The 9083-nt window shown below is 48.3% G+C and overlaps 1 long non-coding RNA gene across 2 annotated transcripts; it reads right to left on the reverse strand.

The window, feature by feature from the left end:
• Positions 1–1341: 1341 nt before the first annotated feature.
• Positions 1342–3560, reverse strand: LOC309809950. 2 transcript variants are annotated; one of them, XR_014294926.1, is made up of 3 exons: positions 3277–3560; positions 2433–2651; positions 1342–1517 (listed from the first exon to the last, which is right to left on the reverse strand). It is a non-coding gene; the product is annotated as an uncharacterized lncRNA (long non-coding RNA). The 2 variants fall into 2 exon arrangements; XR_014294927.1 differs by having other exon boundaries at positions 1342–1513; positions 3277–3559.
• Between the last annotated feature and the right edge of the window lie 5523 nt (positions 3561–9083).

Below are 9083 nucleotides of genomic sequence, written 5' to 3' on the forward strand. Positions count from 1 at the left end.
CCTGACCAGGGATTGAACCCACACCCCCTGCACTGGAAGCACAGAGTCTTAACCACTGGACAGCAAAGGAAGTCCAGAAGAGTTATTTTAAATAGAGGCTAGTCCTTGGGTACGGTGACCCCAGAGAGGTCCTGCTTACCCAAAGACCCTGATTTTTATGACCTAATGAAATAAGAAATCATCAGGCTCCCTAAAAAGTCTCCAAAGTACACCAGAGGGAAAAATAAGAGAAACTCAACACCAAGGTCAGGCCATAGGAGAGTGAACATATTTCCTTCTGAGACAAGGAGCTGTGTTAGATGCTGCTCTCCTAGTTGGCCCGAGTGAGAACAATATTGTGGATGCCAGACTCACTATTCCAGGAAGGGAAGAGCTGAGCTGGAGATAGAAAGATGGTCCATCAGGGGAAAAGATAATCAACCCTCTGGCCTCATTTTAGTTTTAACTAGATCCACATTTGCTCTCCAGCTTGACAGAATGACGTTGACAAATGCCTTTTGTTTTCATCCAGATATTCCCCAGATGGTTTCAGGAGTCCCTGAGTGGTATGTTTTGGCACAAATCTACCCATAGGATCTTCAAGAAAGCTCATCCCTAAGCAAATTCAATAAAACAAAATGAACAAGTCCTTGCTGCTAGCTAGAACTTTCTCCAAACCCAGTGTTAAGGCCTGATACATTTTTCAAACATGGAAGCCACCAGCAGACCCACAGTAAAACTTGTTGAATCTTATGAATGCGTGAAGGCAGAGCGTTGAAGGTGTCAGAAGATGACACTAAGGGTTTGAGAACTTCCTCCCTCCCAATCCAATAAAGCCAAGTTTGGGAGGAGGAAGGAGAATAAGAAGGACGAGGGGGGAGAGCGGGCAGGAGAGACGTGGTCCTGACCGCAGAGACGGGGATGAGCCTGGGAGGGAAGCAGGAGGGTAGTGAGGCGGAAGTCTTCCACACTCTGGTTCAGAGAGAGAGAGAAAGAGAAAGAGGAAGGGCAAGGAAGGGAGGAGATGGGAGGAGAGGAGGGCAGAAGACAGAGGAGGAGAGAAGAGAAAGGGAGAGAGGAGAGGAGAGGAGATCTGGGGACACAGGAAGACCTGCTGGGCTCCCCAGCTACCTTCTCCCCAAGCTAGGAAGAGCAAACATCTAAATACCCGCAAACCTCCTTCATGGAAAAGGCAGGTCTTCCTGGAGGAAGACCACAGAGTCCATGAGAGGCTGCCTCCTGGGAGGTTATGGAAACAGGGGCTGCGGGCAGGCCAACTGGAGAGGCGTTTTGGCGACGGTTTGCCCTGGTATGTGAAAAATTTTTCCTGCTTAGATAGTTGGCAAACATTTGAGAGGCAAAATGGAATTTATTAACAGAAAATATTTGTCAAGGATCATTCCTTCCCCCTCCCTCTGTTCTTTTCTTTCTTTCCTTTCTTTCTCGCTCTCTTTTTTTTTTCTTCCTCTTCTCGGGGTGGAGGACTTCATCAGCCAGAGTCTTTCATCTTCCTTTGTGGTTTGGATCTTTAAGCCTGGCTTGAAGGAAGAGAGAGATGGCTTTAGGGGAAATGCTCACCCCCCACCCCCAAGAGGATAGCTTCCTTCTCTACATGCAGGTGTCAGCTTTCTACCCAGAAGAGCTTGGACTGACATGGAGTTGTCTTTCCAGAGGAACTCCTTCTGTTTCCCCCTGGCATGGGCTTGAAGCACCCCCAGAATTGGATCTGAATCTGTAATTGCCATTACTGCTGCGGCTCTTATCTTTTTGAGCCTCCATTTCCTCAGGAGTAAAATGAGGGGAGAATACTACTTAGCCCTTGCCACTCTTGTGAAGATGAAATGAGAAAGTGTATGTTCAGTGTCTGGTACAGGGTCTGGCCCAGAGTAAAAACCTCAGTGGATGTTAGTTCTGCTCCGTTTTTTTTTTTTTTTTTTTGCGGTACGCGGGCCTCTCACTGTTGTGGCCTCTCCCGTTGCGAAGCACAGGCTCTGGACGACCAGGCTCAGCGGCCATGGCTCACGGACCCAGCCGCTCCGCGGCACGTGGGATCTTCCCGGACTGGGGCATGAACCCGTGTCCCCCGCATCGGCAGGCGGACTCCCAACCACTGCGCCACCAGGGAAGCCCAGTTCTGCTCCTTCTGATACAGGACAGAGACCCTGGTGGCAACCTGCTCACAGGGTTAATCAATTTAGACTTAGAATATGGTGCTTTGGGTATCAGTTAATAAAGGAGAGGTGACACTCAGCCTTGATGAAACCTACACTTAACCAGAGGCAGCAAAAATGGACAATGTTTATTGAAAGTTTACTAAGAACCAAGTGTTCTAAAACTTTACAATATTACTTAACCCACCCAAGTACCCTCCTATTTTCCCAAGGCTAATAGTATTAAGTGGCTGAACCAGCATTGAACACAGACCATCTTCTTCCCCAAACTACTTTCTTAACTGTAATGGATGTTGCATCGAGGTAGCAATGAAAGGGAAACACGGAATCATATTTTTGTGGATTGAACAGGCTTGCAGATCAGCTTTTCCAGATCTGTTTTGAGGAGGAGGGAAATGAAGCCCAGAGACAGGAAATTCTCACTCAGGGCCATGTAGCTGGTGATGGTGGAGCCAGGAGCAGAAGCCCAGCTTCTGGAATTTCGGGTCAGTGTACTGCCACCTAGAAAGAGAGGACCAGTAGAATCTGCTGCAAGGGAGAGACTGCTGGTTAGCCACATTCCTCTTGAGAACTGCGGGTCTTGACTTAGATCCCCAAATGAGAATTTAACCTAAATTGAACCCACCCCAAACCAAATATTTTATCAAGCACCTTGACTGAGTGCTTGCTGTGAGGGGGGCACCCAGGAGGGCAGATACCATGGGGGAGACTGAGGCGGAGGACCCCTCATTTGTGGAACTGGGAACAGGCTTTGGTCCATGTTATGCTCATCTCTGATGAGCTAGAATGTGGCAGCTGCAGGGACATGACTCCAGAAACCGTTGTTAGGCTCTGGGTGGAGATGCAGAGGAAGAGGGACCTGTGGGGAACAGGGGTCAGGAAAGACTCATTTGCAATGACCCTAAGAAACCATGGGCAGGGCGTCATTGTTTCCCGTCTAAGCAGAGCCCAGCCATACCTGTACACACGGGTACAGCCATATCAGTTCTTAAAATATTGAAAACATCCTGTACCACTTGGTAAACAGCCAATACCCTGAGCCCCACTAGTGCCTGGGCCACCCCATTCTCTCTCCTGGCACCTTCATACCTCCCTCCAGTCCAGCAACTAAAGAGTTAACACTTGCCTGAGCAGAGGTCCTTGGAGCGCAGACTCCTGCCTTCGGAGCTGGCTATCTGTGAAGACTGGTCTAGGACTAAACTCATTCTTACTGTTTTTAAATAGTTTGAATGTCACCTCCAGATGAAACTACCCAAATGGAATGAGGCATCTAAACAGAGCCACATGGGGTCCATCTGGGATGGCTCCTTGGAGGACAAATCTTGCAAAGGAAATCTGAAGGGGTAAGAGATGCAATTTAGTGGCTGGGAGAGTGAGGGATTGGACAAAAACTCTGATTAAGGGGCACTCCTCCTGCGCATGCTGGGGCTTAAACACAGGGTTCAGGCGCCCTTAACTACCCTCTGGGCCCCTCCCCTGTGACGGACCCTGAGGGCAGGCCTAGCAGCCAGTGGCCACATGATTAATACTCCTTGATCTGCCCAACTCCCCGTGGTTTCCCTGCCAGCTGCGCCCTCCCTCCCCTCTTTGCTCCTAGACAACATGTGCTGGAAGAATGCAGGTCAGAACAGCCACAGAGGGCTCCCAGCAACCCCTGAAATCCTCTGCTCGGCAGGGGCCTCCAGAGGTTATCTAGGCAGGGTCGAGGATAGAAGACTTTCACTGGGATGCAGATGCTTTTCAGGGAAAGAGGTTCGATCACTTCTGGGGGATGGTGTCCTATATCTTGTAACAGTTGGGAAAGGGCTCCTTAAGGCTTCATCTCAGTCCCCTCTGTTCAAAGGGAGAAAGAGTGAATTGGAACAGGGAGGAAGGGAGAGGAGGGGAAGGCCAAAGCCCATCCCCTCCCCCTATCTTGCTATGGAAATGGAGGAACCAGATGGCAGCTCATTTCACTGGCTCTGCAGCTGGACAGCCCTGGGTTCACCTCCGGGCTCTCTCCTTACCAGCTGTCTGACTCCGACAGGTTATCTAACCTCCCAGAACCCAGTTTCCTCATCTATAAAATTGGAATAATAATAACTCAGGGTCCTTGTAAGGATGAAATGAGGCAATGGATGGAAAGCATCTACCCATGTGACTACTGTTAGTTCCCTTCTCTGCCTTCCTTATATTAAGTTGGGCAAGAAGACAAAAGCTATCTCCCTAGCCATTCAAATATTCATAAAATAAGCTTAGGAATTCTTTCTGCCAGCTACATATTTTCTCGCATATCTTCACCTGGTCTTTTCTTTCCTCGGGTTCCCCATCCCTGCCTGGTCATCTCCTGGGAATGAAAGAGTAAGAGATGCCCAGACAGTCAGAAGATGGTTCCTGAAGCCAAGCAGAGATTTCAGAAGGGACAGTTTCTACTGCTTTGTACTGCATACCAGGAGCCTCTCCAATGTTCATAGTGTTTAACCTGGAACTTCACTTCCAGGAATCAAAGTGAAAACATTTGAAGATTTAAAGCTTCAGAGATTTATGTATAAGGGTATGAGATATGTGTGTGTATACACACACACATGTATGTCTGACACACATATTTATTTTACGTTTAGGTTGTGGTATACATATGATGTGATATATATATATAAAAACATAACCTAAATGTCATGTAAATGCTAAACAAATTAAATAAGTAAATAAATAAAAAAAAATAAATTTTTTATGCTAGAACATTATCAAGCTATTAAAAATTAGGTTTGGTGCACCCCAATGTTTATAGCAGCATTATTTACAATTGTCAAGATATGGAAGCAACCTAAGTGTCCATCAACAGATGAATGGATAAAGAAGATGTGGTATGTGTATACACACTCTCACACACACACATACACACACACACACCAATGGAATACTATTCAGCCATAAAAAAGAATAAAATTTTGTCATTTGCAACAACATGAATGGACTTGGAAGGTATTATGTTTAGTGAAATAAGTCAGACAAAGAAAGACAAATACTGTATGATATCATGTATATGTGGAATCTAAAAAACACAACACACCAGTGCATATAACAAAAAAGAAGCAAACTCACAGATATAGAGAACAAACTAGTTGTTACCAGTGGGGAGAAGGAAGGAGGGAGGGACAAGACAGGGGTAGGGGATTAAGAGGTACAAACTACTATGTATAAAATAAATAAGCTACAGAGATATATTGTACAGCACAGAGAACATAGCCAATATTTTATAGTAACTATAAATGGAGTACAAACTAAAAATTGTGAATCGTTATGTTGTACACCTGAAACATATAATATTGTAAATCAACTATACCTCAATTTTTAAAAATGGAAAAATACACTGGAGCAAAAACAAATAGGTTTGGGAAAATATTTAGTGAGAGAGAGACTCTTAAAATATAAAGCACAGTGAAAAGTCAAGACACATACTGTATTCATGGCACGATCTCAAATATTCAATAGATGTTTGAGTACAGACAAAAGGCTGCAAGGAAATTCACCAGAATATAAATTCTGGTCAACTCTGAGTATTGGAAGGAAAAGTGAGATTTATTTCCTTCATTACAAAAGTAATCCATGTCATTGTAGAAAATTTGAAAAATGCAGAATGGGATAACCAGAAAAGATTGATTTGAATTTTTAAGTATCTTTAAAAAGAACGGGTGGTTTCCAATGAACCCACCAAATACAGCGGTCAAAATCATCAGCTCCTGTACTACCTGCTACCCACCTCCAGTGTTTGTAACACTATCCTCCATACACACCTACACACACGCACACACACGTGCACCGACCCCTGCCTACACATATGCGCTCACATGCATGCACAGAACACACCTGAGATCCCCACCTAGGCATGCGGTCAAGTCCCTTGGGGTGGTTGCAGGAGCCCGAGGCTAAGGAGAAAGTGTCTGCTGGAAGGATGGAAGAGAAAAAATAAGAGGAAGTGGGCGTGGGGCTTGTGAGGGAGGAGTGAAATGAGAAGGGAGGGGGAGTGGACTTCTAGGAATAAAATTCCTGCAAATCACCATCTTCGTTCAGAAAGATGAGCTGAGTTTTTCCAGGGGAAGGAGAGTCCACAGGATGGTTGGGGTGGTAGTTGTTTTAAGAAAAATAGAAGCAACTGGTCCGGAAGGACTTGAGGGGCTTTTGCTCCCCAGCACCAGGGGCGCCAGTGTTCTGTTGCCCCTTAACAAACCACCCCCCACGACTTCGCGGCTATACGAGCAACAAGCATTTATCATGCTCAGGTACCTGCAATTTGGGCGGGGCCGGATGGGAGCAGCTCACCTCTGCCACGTTCTGTCTGCTGGGCTGGCTGGACTGGGGGCTTCCAGGACGGCTCACTCACGGGGCTGGCACCTTGGCACTGGGTGTTCAGCCAGGGCCACGGGCCCAGAGCCTCGCTTCCTCCCCATGTGGGTCTCTCCTCCTCACAGGCCGCTTTGGCTCCCGCTCAGCACAGTGGCTGGCTGCCAAGAACGAGCATCCCGGGAGACAGGAAGTGGCAGCTGCCTGTTTCTGAAGACCTGGACCCAGATATGGGCACAGCGCCTCATCTACTGTATTCTTCCGTCAAATGGTCACAAGGGCAGATTCAAGGGGAAGGGAGACAGATCCCGCCTCTCAAGAAGTGGAGGGTCAAAGGATTTGGGAACTGTGTTTTTAAACTTCTACAGAGGGCGACAGATAAGATCAGTTCTCAGGGGGGTTCATCCAGACCAAGCTGTTTACAGCATCACGGCACTCATGAAGGGTGGATGGGATAAGAATTTGTGGGGTGAGCAACGTTGCATCATATCCATAAAGAAGCAGCCTGCTCTGGCCTGGGAAAGGAAAGTCCAGTTTTTCTTTGTGGTCTGCTTCCCAGCTCCCACAGCATGGATCTCTGCAGCCTCTGGTCCCCCTCACTCCTCCATCCATCCCTAACGACTTTGAACAGCCTCATGATGGTCCTCAGGGCTGTGACTCCTCAGAGCCAGCTCTAGAAGCCACAGAATGTCAGGAACCACTCAGGTGTCCCTGACAGGAGAAGCAGGCCACTTTCTCTCCATGGGAAGAAGGAAGGAACCTGGCAAGGGGGAGGAGGGAGTTAGTTGTGCTTCGTCGAATCAGTGTGCAGACCTGTGGAGCTGCTCTTCTCATGGGACTTTAACTCCTGTAAGTCTCTGAGAAGGGACCTCACAGACAGAGTCCGGCCCTCATACTCAGAGGACAGTGAGGCTTAGAGCAGGGCAGAGGCTGCCTGGAAAAGCAGGACTAGAACCCAGCTCTCCTAACCCCAAGCCCAGTGACCTCTTCACCAGCCCATCTCTTAGGGCACATTCATTCCCTACTATGGAGTTTCTACTGTGAGCAAGGCACTCACCCGCCAAGGAGCTCATTTTTGTTGAGATGTTTCCAATCCAGCACCTCCACCCAGAAACCCCTAAGAGGGCATCTAAACATTTCCTCTAAAGAGGCCAGGAGCCGAGGAGAGATCTGCAAAGCTAAGGCAAGCTGTTTTCCACTCCTGAGCTCACCACCACCACCCGACCCACCATGAGTGAGACTTCTGCAAAGTCACCAGTGCCATCTTAAAGGTGGGAACTGTGCTTTCTATGACGTGATGTAGCCAAGGTTGATACGCCATAAAAACCATGCTTCCAGTGAAATTAGATAAAAAGGATGATGCATTTACACCAGGCTCCTTATGCCCCCGTCCACATACACCACACACACACACACACACACACACACACACACACACACAAACACACACACACACCACCCCCTATGCCCCATGCCCAGGGCAAAAAGTGCAGCCCTGGTGGGGATTTTGCTAGCTCACTTGAGTATTGTGGCTGGCAAACTGGTGGGAAGACCGGCACTTGAATCTGGGTGTCTGGGCACGAAAGCCAGGAGTGTTAGAATTCTCCTACAGTCATATAGCACACCCTACCAGGTCACTGCACATGGCTGTGCAAGTCATAACCTGCCTCCGGACGCCCAGAGGAAGGGGCAAGTGAAGGCTGAAATTCTGCTGGGGACTGACTTGCCCAGACATGCCACAGGCAGCAGGGCCCCCGTGCCCCTCACCCTTCCCCAGGCAGAATCCACCCTCCAAATATTTTTGGTTGAATAAACCATTTAACAAATATTTATTGAATATCGATTGTGTGCTGGGAACTGTTACAGACACTGGGAATAAAATGAAAAAAAACAGGCAAACAAAGTCCTTACTCCTGTGAAGCCGTCGCCTCCGGGAAGAGACAGGAGAAAGTCAGGGGTTGTGAGTGCTATCAGAACAGCAAAGTGGAGAGGCTGTGGCAGGTTCTGGGGGTGCTGGTTTAGACACCCTAGTCCGGGAAGATCCTGCAGAGCTGATGTTTGAGCCGGGACCTGAGTCAGGGAGCCACGAGAAGATAAGGGAGCCACGAGACCTGAGCTGAGGAGGAGGCAGGCATCAACGCCCCAAGGCGGGGGCTCTTGGTATTTGAGGCTGGAAGGAGGTGAGTAATGGGAAGAGAAGTAGAAAATGAACCTGCAGAAATAACGAATGAGGGCTCCTGCTCTCTCTATGCTGGTGAAGAAGATGTAACCGGCACTTGTTTAGGGCTGACTCTGTGTCAGGCACCGATCTCACTCAGTTCTCAAAACCGCCCTAGGTGGGCACACTCAGAAACCCCTAAGAGGGCATCTAAACATTTCCTCTAAAAAGGCCAGGAAGGGCTTCCCTGGTGGCGCAGTGGTTGAGAGTCCACCTGCCGATGCAGGGGACACGGGTTCGTGCCCCAGGTCTGGGAAGATCCCACATTGCCGCGGAGTGGCTAAGCCCGTGAACCATGGCCGCTGAGCCTGCGCGTCCAGAGCCTGTGCTCCGCAATGGGAGAGGCCACAACAGTGAGAGGCCCGCGTACCGCAAAAACAAAACAAAACAAAAAC

Source organism: Mesoplodon mirus (genome assembly GCF_964341445.2).
Source record: "Mesoplodon mirus genome assembly, chromosome: 8".
NCBI lineage: Eukaryota > Metazoa > Chordata > Mammalia > Artiodactyla > Ziphiidae > Mesoplodon > Mesoplodon mirus.